General features: G+C 41.3%; 1 non-coding gene across 1 annotated transcript; it reads left to right on the top strand.

Annotated features, from left to right (window-relative positions):
- The first annotated feature begins 8,175 nt into the window (after positions 1-8,175).
- Positions 8,176-8,301, top strand: LOC122733177. Its single transcript, XR_006353766.1, has one exon. It is a non-coding gene; the product is annotated as a U6atac minor spliceosomal RNA (small nuclear RNA).
- Positions 8,302-13,219: the final 4,918 nt, after the last annotated feature.

Raw genomic sequence — 13,219 nt, 5'->3', positions numbered from 1 at the left:
CACGCATGGTGCACGCATGGTGCACGCATGGTGCACGCATACACATACATGTATATATACATATATACGTGTACATGCATGTATTATGTATACATGCCTGGTACTTGCCTAATACGTGCATAATACATGTATGCTGCATGCGCGGTACATGCGTGCTGCATGCGTGGTGCATGCGTGATGCATGCGTGATGCATGCGTGGTGCATGCGTGGTACATGCGTGATGCATGCGTGGTACATGCGTGATGCATGCGTGGTACATGCGTGATGCATGTGTGGTACATGCGTGATGCATGCGTGATGCATGTGTGGTACATGCGTGGTGCATGCGTGGTGCATGCGTGATACATGCGTGATGCATGCATGATACATGTGTGATGCATGCATGATACATGTGTGATGCATGCTTAATGCGTGCCTAATACGTGCATGATACATGAATGATACATGAATAATACACACCCATACACACATGATACATGCATGATGCATGCATAATACATACACATATACATGCATACACACGTGTACACACATACGCACACCTACATACATACACGTGCACACACGTGTACACACAAACATACATACATACACGTGTACACACACATGCATAATACATGCATAATACATACACACATACACACATATACACACATACGCACATACATACATACATACACACATACATACAAACACGTGTACACTCATACACACATACATACATACACGTGTACATACACTTGTACACACCCATACACAGCCACACATACATGCATGATACATACATGATACATGCACGACACATGCATGATACACGCATGATACATGCGTGATGCACGCGTGATGCACGCGTGCACACGCATGCATGTACGTGTTCGTACACATGCATAATGCATGCATACTACATACCTAATGCATGCATGTTGCATGTCTAATACATGCATAATACATGCATAATACGTGCACAATACATGTGTAATACATGCCTAATGCACGTATGATACATGTGTGGTATGTGCGTGGTACATGTATGGTGCACACGTGATACATGTATGATACATGTGTTCGCACGTGCATGCGCGTGTACACACATACACACATACAGGAGAAGAAGAAGGAGGAGGAGGAGGAGGAGGAAGGAAGGAAGGAAGGAAGGAAGGAAGGAAGGAAGGAAGGAAGGAAGGAAGGAAGGAAGGAAGGAAGGAAGGAAGGAAGGAAGGAAGGAAGGAAGGAAGGAAGGAAGGAAGGAAGGAAGGAAGGAAGGAAGGAAGGAAGGAAGGAAGGAAGGAAGGAAGGAAGGAAGGAAGGAAGGAAGGAAGGAAGGAAGGAAGGAAGGAAGGAAGGAAGGAAGATGAAGAAAGGTACCTATTACAGACACATTGCTAGAAGGTTGGGGTGAGGGAAATGGGTGGGAAAAAGAAAAGCAAAAAATAGTCCCTGCTCTCAAGAAGTTTACATTCTAATAGGGAGATAATGCATAAACAACTATGAACAAACAGAATATGTAATGGGGGGAAATTGGAGGATATCTTCAAGGGAAGACACTACCATTAAGGAGAATCAGGAAAGACTTCTTGCAAGAGATAGGATGTTAGCTGGGATCTGAAGGAATCTAGGGAACCTGTTAGCTGGGATCTGAAGGAATCTAGGGAACCTAGAAGGCAGAGAGAAAGAGGATAAAGTATTCCAAGCATGAAGGGACAGTCACTGAAAATGGATAGCTGGAAGATGCAGTGTTTTGTGTGAGGAACAGCAAAGAGGCCAGTGTTGCCCTATAGAAGAGCATGTGGATAAAGTAACATGTATGACCAGAAAGTAAAGAAAGAACAAGCTAACAAATGCCTTTAAAAGTCAAACAGAGGGGCAGCTAGGTGGTGCAGTGAATAGAGCACCAGCCCTGGAGTCAGGAGGACATGGATTCAAATCCAGCCTCAGACACTAGACACTTACTAGCTGTGTGACCCTGGACAAGTCACTTAATTCCAATTGCCTCACCCAAAAAAAAAAAAAAAACAAAACCCAACCCTCAAACAGAAAACTTTATATTGGATCCTGGAGGTAATAGGGAACCACTGGAGTTTAACCAAAAACGGTCATGACGTGGTCAAACCTGGACTTTAGGAAGATCCATTTGACAAATGAGTGAAGGACTGACTGCCATAAGAAGAGCTATGAAGCAGGGAGATCAACTAGAAAGCAATTAAAATAGTCTAGTGTTGAAAGGAAAATTCTTCATTTGTACTGTCAACCTCATTAGCAAGGCAAAATTCAGGACAAAAAGAATTAAAAGGATTTTATTATACTTTCCATCAAGGTAGCAACACCTTCATCAATGACTCTAAGGTAGGGACAGCTTTTATAGGTAACTAAGACAATTCAGATAGGTTCACCTCAATAAAAGAAATTGCATCTCAGTTGCTCCCCACAGTAGCAAGAATGTGACAATTTACAGGTAGGGGCATGGGACAAAGAGCGTTAATACAAAAGCTGCAGACAATGTCTCCTTTCCCACCAGAGCCTTCCCCCAACACTGGTTGATAGGCAGGGCTGGGAACAATGGGTAACTGGGTCAACATAACTGTCAACACTAGGCATTAGATGATAAAAGTGCACCATGTTGTTGGAATTGTCGGGGGGTGGGGGGGCATATACATAGGTGGGATCCAACATATTGGATACAGCAGCTGAGAAAGAGTGAGGAGTCAAAGATGACAACTAGGTGGTAAGCCTCAGTAACTTGTGCCTAGGAAATAGTAGATTTTAATAAATTCTGGTTGTTTGATTGGTTGGTTGGTTGGTTGTCCTTCATTCTCAAAGAGGACAATGATATTGGGGTGATATCATGACTTGCACTGAATTGGATTTAAGTGAGGGAGGGTTATAGAAGGTCACCAACCTCTCTCTCTCCTCCAGAGCACTCATCACAGCACTTAGCACCTAATAAGTTCATAATAAATGCTTAACATAGTACCTAGAATATTGTAGGTGTTTAATAGGTGCTTGTTCACTTTGTGTCTATGTTTATCTCCTCGATAATTTTTCTACTCCACAAGATCAAGGAGAAACACTAGTTTGTATCCTCTAAGTTTGCAGCCTGTGAGAATGAAGATCATTGGACCAGCAATTTACAGCATGAAGGAAACTTACAGATTATCTAGTGTAATGTATTCATTTTACAGATGAGGAAACTGAGACTCATAGAGGATAAATAAAGCTGCCCACATTCATACAACTGTTGAGTGGCAGAGCCAGGTTTCAAACCCAGAGTCTCTGAAGCCAAATCCAGGTCTCTTTCTGCTGATGATAAATCACTCGATGTGCTCCTCTCCAGCCAAGTCCCAAGTGGATCCAGTGTCCCCTCCTCCTGCCTTGGGAAGGCTGAATTATGAGTGTGGTGGCTGATGCCACTTCTATCTCGCACCGGTGCCTCCCATGTCCCCTTTCCTCAAACCTTCTTTTGCTCAGACAATTTCTAATCTCAGGCAGTTGCCATGGATGCACCTCCTTATCGGAATAACATTTTGGTCAACATTCGCCCTCCGACAACCCCTGTTGAGGAGCTGAAGCTCTCTCTCTCTCTCTCTCAAGAGCATTTAGAAATAATTCAGGAGGTGGCTTTATTATTATTGTTGTTATTCCAGAATGTTCTATTTCAGCTCCCGCAAAGTTTATGTTTCCTGTTAAGGAAAAAATATGCATACAGTATTTTAAAAGGGCAATGCCTTAATTAGATTGGATACAGAAAACCCACAGTGTTCAGCCTCAATGGCGTCCTTGACCTGCCATTTAATATTATTATGCTATCATTGTTCTTCAGTTGTTTTTCAGTATTTTCTGAGTCTTTGTGATCTCATTTGAGGTTTTCTTGGCAAAGATACTGGAGTGGTTTGCCATTTCCTTCTCTAGTTCCTTTTATAGATGAGGAAACAGAGGTAAACAGGGTAAAGTGACTTATCCAGGGGCATACAGCTAGTGTCTGAGGCTGGATTTGAATTCAGGTCTTCCTGACTTCAGGCCCAGCACCCTATTTATCATACTACCTTGCTGCTTCTAGACTAAATGGCCTCTGAGGTCTTGACCTAGGACTTTATGCTTCTAGCACTTTCTGATGTAACCTCTCAAGGAATGCTCACAACAACTTTGGTCCTGGATTATTAGCCCCATTTGACAAATGAAAATGTTTAAATTTATATTTTACTACTAAGTAGCTGAGGATAGATTTTAACCCATTACTTTTGATGTCAAGTTCTTTACCTGGGGTCCATAGACACTCCCCCAAGAAGGCCACATGGAAGGATTTCAGAGAGACCATGCACTTAAATGAGAAAAAAATTACATCTTTATTTCAATGCAATTGATTCTTTGTAATCTTATTTTACTTTATGTACTTAAAAACATAAGCCTGAGAAAGGGTTTAAAGATTTTGCCAGAATACAAGTAGATTCCAGAATGCATACACACAAAAGTTTAAGAAACTCTTCTCTGGATTTCTTTTTTGTTTGTTTGTTTTTGCAGGGCAATGAGGGTTAAGTGACTTCCCCACAGTCACACAGCTGTTAAGTGTCAAGTGTCTGAAGCAGGATTTGAACTCAGGTCCTCCTGAATCCAGGACTGGTGCTTTAACCACTGTACCACCTAGCTGCCCCCTGGATTTCTTGACACTATGTGTATACCAGTGGAGCATGTGGTCCATCCCTTTCTCATCATATAATTCACTGAGAATAACTTACAATTGAGGGAGGCCTCCAGCCCATTAGGAGCCCTCCCATGGTGAATTTATGGAAAGCCCAAGACAAGAGTCCCACAAGATGGCCAAGGATGGCCAGCAACAATCTGGATCAGCTGAAGGAACTTGGAAGTTCTCTTTGTGTTCTCTATGAGAACACAAATCCATTAAAGGGTCTTTTACATCACTTATTTCACACAGTCCTTTGTAAACAATATGATGGAGGCTAGTCAGAGCCACCCCACCATGCATCTCTCCATTATCACTTAGAAGATCTATAATAAATGAAGGCATGGAAAAAGACAAACTGAAAACCATTCTCTTTGCCCTCAAGGAACTTAAATTCTAGTGAAGGGGATATAACCTGTCAACAGTTAAGTATATTCCAATCAATTTTTCAGCATCTGTGTTATTCCTTCTTACAATGTTCAGCAGTTTCAATGGAAGACATTAGAAAGATGACCTTCATTTAAAGGATATTGTATTCATTAAAAATACCGCACTCTCCTTTCCTTCTTTGAAGAAGTGGGAGACTATGGGTGTAGAACATTGCTTTCACATTCAGATTTCATTAGAGTGGTAGTTTTACTGTTACTTTTTTCTCCTTTTCTTTTTTGATAAAAGGAATAGCTGAGTGGGTGGAGGAGGAGTGAGGAATATATCTGGAAATGAAAGTGATTTAAAAACAAAAAATAGAATTTAAACATTTTAAAAATTTGTAATCCCAAAAATGCTATCTAGCCCTCTCTTCTGTTTTTAATCAATTTTGTTTTAACGTAGGGAGGCACCTTTTGACAGACAACTGCACAACAATGGGACAAGCTACCTTGGAAGGTTGAAATTTTCCTCTTAGCAGAGGTATATCATAGAACCAGAGAGCTGGATAGCACTTTAGGGGTCAGGTAGATTGATGTCATAACTGTTTGTTTGGATAGTGCAATGTTTGGGGGGGGAACTAGTTAAGATTTACTGATGAATTTGGCAATAATTTAGGCTTTTAAGTATTTATTAAAGTGTATTAGAAGTTAGTGAAAAGAGAGAGAGTGAGCACAGGTCTCTGAAAGAATGGAAAAACCTAGCTCAGTCTATGTGGGATAGATAGAGAGAAAACCTTCCTTCACCTACCAGCTCACGTTTCCAAAGAGAGAGAGAGTCCCAGCCGGTTCTCCCAGAAGCCCCCTGTGGAACAGGAAGCAGGGCAGTCCCCACACACAGCTCCAAGCTAAATGGCTGATCCATTAATTGACATGACTTACAGGCGGTCTATGAATAGAGATAACTTCCAGGCGCCAATCTAACCTTTAAAATCTCAGAAAGGTCACCTCATGCTTTCTCGGTTCTCACAATAGAGAGAGAGAGGAAACTGATGTCAGAAACTGCATGTGTGTTCTGGGACTGAGGAAGAGTTTCTATATGTTAGAGAAGATCTCTGAGTATACGCTTATATATCATAAAGATCCCTGCCAAAGAAACAGTGTAGGACAATACTCCCGATGAGCAAAAATGTGTCAAACTGGTACAAGCACATTATACTACATAACTTTCAGAGCTTTAGGACAAAGGATCCTAAAGTGAAATCAGTAGAGCCACAATAATTCATCATTAACTTAGAATTTTTTTGGTGCATCTTCCCCCAACCCCATCAGTTCTGGAAAATGGGTTATTTCTGGGGTGGGATTGATGTAGGGATGGGGAGGTCGAGAACACATCCTGGAGCTACTGGTGTTGGAACAATTCATGCCCAAGCTGCCTGGAGAAGTCAGAACAGCATAATAGAAAGGCCAACCTTCAAGTTACTAGCTTTGTGACCTCAGACTTAACCTTTCTTGGCCTCAGTTTCCCCACCTGTAAAATGAGGGGAGGATCCTCTAAGATCCCCTCCAGCTTTAAATCTATGATTCTATCAACAGAAGCCTAACTTCTTCTGGGGACTATGCCCACCCTAAAAGTGCTTATGACATTGCACTCACTTCCCCAGGAAACAAAACAGCTTTGCTTCCCACTGCCCCCCCCCACAACAAGCCTCCTTCAGAAGCCCAGTCACCAAAGAGAGGCCTACACTGAGTCCCACATTTGGTTTCCAATCTCCCACTTTCCCCAGCCCTCAGAAATACTTGAGAAAGAAAGATGAAAGGAGAGACCCTGCTGCAGGATGGAAAGCTCACAGATTTCCCTCCCACACAGAAATTCATCAAGGGCTTCAGCAGCTGTGCTCCTTTTCTGTGTAGCTGCCTGGCCTCACCTGAGAGAGCATCTGCTTAGCTCACTCCTCATGCTTTTTCCAAAGGAAGATGAAAAGCATTTAATCTGCTTTAAGGAAAGAATTTTAAATAGCTTGGAAAGCACCACCCTGCATTGGAGGGTTGAAGGCACACACAGGGTGAAAAGCATTTCCCCATCAGTCTGAACAATGAGTGAACCAGAGGAAGAAGAAACCTTTAGAAGCCTGGGGCTTCTTTGTCCAGCACCAGAAAACATATTTCCCAGTCTTCATCCAGGCCATAGGATCCTATATCTGGAACTAGAAGGAAGATCAAAGGTCATCCAGTCCAATTTCCCTTCCCTATTTTGAAGACGAGGAAACTGAGTCCTAGAAAACAGAAAGGACTTGCCCAAGGTCACACATCAGAGGAAGGAATTGAACCCAGATCGTGTGATTCAAAAAACCAGCATCCTTTACATTTCATCATAGCAGAAGGGCCACTCTCTCCATCTCTTGCTTGAATCCATATATATATATATTTATACTCACAATGAATGAACTATAAAAACCTTTATTGTTCCTAAGTGCCAAGCACTATACTAAGCACTAAGAATTCAAATAGGGGCAGCTAGATGGCACAGTGGATAAAGCACTGGCCCTGGATTCAGGAGGACCTGAGTTCAAATCTGGTCTCAGACACTTGACACTTACTAGCTGTGTGACCCTGGGCAAGTCCCTTTACCCCCATTGCCCTGCAAAAATAAATAGATAGATAGATAGATAGATAGATAGATAGATAGATAGATAGATAGATAGATAGATAGATAGATGAATAAATAAATAAATAAATAGATAGATAAATAGATAAATAAATAAAAGTATATGTGTTCTAGTAGATACCAAAATGAAAATCACTAGGTGTGAAAAGCACCCCTTGCAATGTGCCACATAACCCCGAGCCTTCCAGAGTAGCTTGGTAGAAGAGAAGAACACTGGATTTGGAATCAGGTCACCTCAGTTTAAATTCTACTTTTATGACATATGAACTGTGAGGAAGTCAGATGGTTCAGAGGACAGCATTCTGGTCCTCAAATCAGGAAGACTCAACTTCAAAACCTAATGTTTGCTGGCTATGTGTGTGCCTCAGTTTCTTCAAATGTAAAATCAGGGTAATAATAGCCCCTACATCCCAAAGTTGTAAGGCTGAAATGAGATATTTGTAAAGATCTTAAAATAGTGCATAGAGTGTTATATGAAAGGAGAGAAGGTTAACACAACCCTTAATAAGGTTGGAAGTGGTCCTAGTGGCCTTTACAACACATACAATTAAGGCATTGCCACCTACTCTGTGGCATCTAATCATTGTTTTGTTAGTTGCTTTATCTGAAGTTTCATTTTTGTCTGTTTTCTTTCACAACCTGGCTATTATGGAAATGTTTTGCATGACTGCTCATGTATAGCTTATATTGAATTGCTTAAGTTCTTGGCGGGGGGGGGGGCGGGGCAGTAGGGAGGAAGAGAATTTGGAACACAATCTTTAAAAAAATTATGTCAAAATTTGTATTTACATGTAATTTGGGAAAATAAAACTTAATGGGAGAAAAATAGTGCATGGAACGTAGTAGGCGCTTAATAAATGTTTCCTTCCTTCCTTCCTCCTTATCTATAATGGCTTTAGACAAGTCCTTCAACTCCCTGGGCCCCAGTTTCTTCATCATAGGAAAGTGAGGGGTTGGTTTAGATAGCATCTACAATTCCTTCCAAACCTACATCTGTGATCCTATGATCACCACATTTAAGTCACTGGTGTCACCTTACCGCAGCTTAGATCCCCATTCCATTGGAACAAAGGCAATGGCTATCAAAATCAATTTCTACAGGTATTCAGATCGCAGCTCCTTTAAGAAAAAGCTGAAAGTGAGTCTAGTATTCCTCCCCCAGAAGTGGAAGTGTGAGAGGATACAGTGAGCCTGCCCAATTCTCTTTCCTGAATAATTCTGAATTCCCATTTTGATTTGGTTTCCCTAGCTTTGCCCATCGCTGGCTGGTCCTGACCTTACATCCTTATACCAGTTCCTGTTCTGGTCCATTTACTATTGGGTCTCTGGGTCTCTCTGACTTCCCTGACTGCCACTTCTGCTAACTCTGTTGGCATGACAACTCCCACTCCCTGGATTCCTGGATCTAAACCTTGTCTTTATGCTTTCCCCCACTGTCTTGTTTATCTCTGTTCCTTGTTCTAATGCTCAACTCTGACCCAATGCAACAAAACAGCTGCCCTGGACTGCCACCAAAAGCCTAGTCATTAACTCTTACATTTGCATGACAACTTGAAGTAGTTTGCAAACAAAGAAAAACAAATGCTGGAGAAGAAGATTCTGGGTCAATGAATTGCAAAAATGAATATTCTCCCTGACCCCTTTGCAGTGGATATGTTTAAAATTCTTCATGAATAGAAAAATCCCTTAATACAGCATTGTACCTGAAGTTGGTAGAGAAAACCTTCAATTAGGAAATTTTTAAATGCTAACAAGATAGTCCCTTGTAGGGCTAGTGTTTGGAAAGGGGGTTTGTGGGGGAAAGAACCTGGAATAAAGCTGTCCATGGTCAACATGAGGGTATGATATAAAAACAGAGCACTGCTTCTAGAGTTAAACCTGAATTTGAACCCCTCCTCAATACTTACTAACAATGTGATAAAGGACCAGTCGCAGAACCTTTCCGTGCTTCAGTTTCTTCATGTACAAAATGGGGATAACATTGATATTTGTACTGACTACTTATTAAGGTTGGGGGGAGGTCCGGGGGAATAGGGAATGGAGATCTGGACATAATATTTCATACATCAAGAAAATTATCTCTATTAATGCAAATTGACACCTCCTTTGAAACATAGTGTCTGGAAACACCAAGAGGTTGGGTGATCTACCCAAGATCATACAGCCAGTCTGTGTCAGAGCTGGACTGAACCCAGCTGTTCCTGGCCCAGATAGGCTCTGTATCCACTGTGCCAGTAATGAAATTATGATTAAAATGTACTTTAAAAATATGAAAGTGCTATGGAAATATATTTGTGAGAGAGAAAGACAGAAACACAGAGAAGGATGGGAGGAAGGGAGGAAGAAAGGCAGGAAGAAAGGGAGAAAGGAAGGGAGGAGAAAGATGGGAGGAAGGGAGGGAGGGAGGGAGGGAGGAAGGAAGGGAGGGAGGGAGGGAGGGAGGGAGGGAGGAAGGAAGGAAGGAAGGAAGGAAGGAAGGAAGGAAGGAAGGAAGGAAGGAAGGAAGGAAGGAAGGAAGGAAGGAAGGAAGGAAGGAAGGGAAGGGGAGGAAGAAAGGTAGGAAGGAAGGAAGAAAAGGAGGGAGGAAGGGAGGAAGGAAGAAGGATTATGTGGAGTTTGAAACTATTAATGAAATTTAAAAATCAGAAAGGTACTAAGAAAGCGGAACAGAGACAGGGAAAGAAAAAATAGAGCATAAAAGGAAGCACTGGAAAGATTGCATGGCTAGCCCTGAGTATAAACCACACATATTTGAAATTTACTTCAATGCTTCAAGGTCCTGTGATTTCACTGGTATAGGCAGGCCCTACACCAATGTCCCCTCATGTTACAGATGAAGAAACTGAGGTCCAACAATTTGCCCATGGTCACTCTTTCCATTGTACCATGAGGCCAATGCAGTGATGAGCTTTTCCAAATGTGGCTAGGCCAGTCTTTGAATGACAGTCAGTGAGAGTTTTCTTGGCTTGGCCAGACCTATCAGAGCTTGTGCCCCTCACTCCATCTCCACAAGGAGGCGTCAGAAGAGGATTCTGCGAGTTTGGAACTATTCATTATGAAAGCACAGAATCAGAAAGATTCTCCATAAAAACCCATACTTCTCCAAGCCATTTACCAGGATTTTGTAGACAACATTGCATATTTCTGAATTTTCACAAATACCACCCCTTACCTGTGTGCAAGCAACCTGGATGGCCACCTAACCAAGCAGGATGAACAACAATAACAACAGATCACAATGTCATTACACTTTAATACCCATCTTTAACCCCAAAACAATAATATCAAGACTCATTCAATGAATTCAGGAAATGGAAAATTCACCCCCTCTCATGCTAAAAGAGATTGGGAGAGAATAACAAGAACCAAGTAGAATTTCAGACCTTGATTCTCTCCTAGAGCCTTGGGTATCAGGGACTCTCATTCCTCAGCAGCCAAAGAAGGTGGTCACTTCTCTTGAAATAACCATTGAATCAGATGTTCTTAACCTGAGGTCCATAAAGCATTTTTTTGAATTTTTTGGTAACTGCTTTTCAATGCAACCAGTTTCCATTATAATACTATGGATTTTTTTTTTCATTTAAAAACATGATTCTAAGCAAGAGGTCCACAGACTTCTCCAAATTGCCTAAGCAGTCCAGAAACATACACACTAAAAAGGATAAGAACCCCTGCTATTAATAGAAATAAGCCCCAGACACCTTCCTTTTCCTTTGACCACTCATATACCAATAGATAGTAGTAGTTGCACAAAGCCTGGCTATATCTCCACTTCCCACCACCAAACATTTTCACCGTTTCTTTAAAAAAGTTAAAAGAACTGTTCACCTTTCACCCAACAGCTCATTTAAAAACAAAAAGAGCTCCAATTGTCATACACCTCCTTCATTTGCTTTTTAAAATAATTCATGTGGGCTGTTACTAACACCCACATTTTCACACACAATGTACTCACACATGTACAAACACACTCCCCACAAAATCCTCTTCGACCCTTTGTTAATACAAATGATCTTCCCTGACTCAGGAAAAAAGGATGCCACATTCCTTCCCAGTCTTTGTTTGTGGAACTTTGGCTCCACTGTCTGGTAGTAATTTAAACACAGATACACGTTATACACATTATATACACACACACACACACACACACACTCACACAGTTATCCATATTGGCTCAGGGATCATAGATTTTCAGCTAGAAAGTACTTTAGATCATTAAAATAATAACAGCTCACAGTTACACCTGATTTTAAGTCAGATTTCCAAAGTATTCACATATATGTCATGGGGCCCTGTGACACATATGTTATCTCATTTGATCTAAAATGAGGGGATTGGACCTGATCAATCCAAGAACAAGCATTTATTAAGTGTTCAATATGTTCCTGGCTCCATGCTAAGCACTGGGGACCCCAAGAAAAGGCAGACCTCCAAGGTCCATTCCAGTTCTGAGTCTAAGATCCCATAATTATTGAGCCCAGTCACCTTATTTTACAAGTCAACTAGCATTTATTAAGCACCTACTATGTGCTAGACACTGTGATAAGTGTTGGGGATACTAAGAAAAGCCAGTCCCTGTCCTATGGAGGATACCACATGAAAACCACTACATACAAAAAAGATATAGAGAGATTAAATGAGAGATAATCAACAGGAGGAAGGCAATAGAATGTAAAGGGATCAGGGATAACTTCTAGTAGAAAGTGGGATTTTAGGTGAAACTTTACAGGAAGAAGGGGAAGGCAGGAGATGGGGATGAGGAAGAACTTTCCAAGTATGGGGGGCAACGGTGTCAGTGGATTATAGAGTACTTAGGGGTGAGTTAGGTGATTGTGTGACTAGTAAGAAGATTGGAAATAGAGGAGGAGCAGGTTTTAAAGGACTTTGAATGCCAAACAGAATATTTTATATTTAATCCAGGAAGCATTAAAAGATCATTGGAATGTATTGAGTAGGGGTTGACATGATTTGACTCATGCCTTAGGAAAACTTTCAACAGCTGAATGGAGGACAAAAAAAAAAAAAAGAAGCAGCTGAGACACAGAAGGACTTGCCCAAAATTCCAGAGGAATAAAGCCAGGTTTTGAGCCCAGGTGCTCTGACTCAAAGTTAGTGATCTTTCTAATATGCCATAGATACTATGTGTGTATTTGAATGTGACATTCTGTTTTCTACAATGGTTTCTATGTGTCTACATAGATACAGAAGCATGAAATAATGTCAACTCAGCCCAACAAACATTAGGCATCTACTTTGTACAAGACCCTAAACTAGAAACTGGCAATATAAAGACAAAAAGGGGTAGGGGGAACAGCCCTTACCCTCAAGGAGTTTACATTTTGATAGAGAAGGGAGAGAATCCAATATGTAACCACATTGGCAGATTTAAAGTCATTTGAAGACAGCAAGAGCCAACAAGGAACATCAGATAAGTCTTCAAGGAAAAGATAGATTCCCAAATTAGCCTAGAAAGCAGCTAAGGTTTGCTAGAGTCATGAGTGATAAAGTAA

Source organism: Dromiciops gliroides, chromosome 6 (genome assembly GCF_019393635.1).
Source record: "Dromiciops gliroides isolate mDroGli1 chromosome 6, mDroGli1.pri, whole genome shotgun sequence".
Taxonomy (NCBI): Eukaryota; Metazoa; Chordata; class Mammalia; order Microbiotheria; family Microbiotheriidae; genus Dromiciops; species Dromiciops gliroides.
The sequence above is the reverse complement of the archived record's forward strand: the minus strand, read 5'-3'. Positions and strand labels throughout refer to the sequence as shown.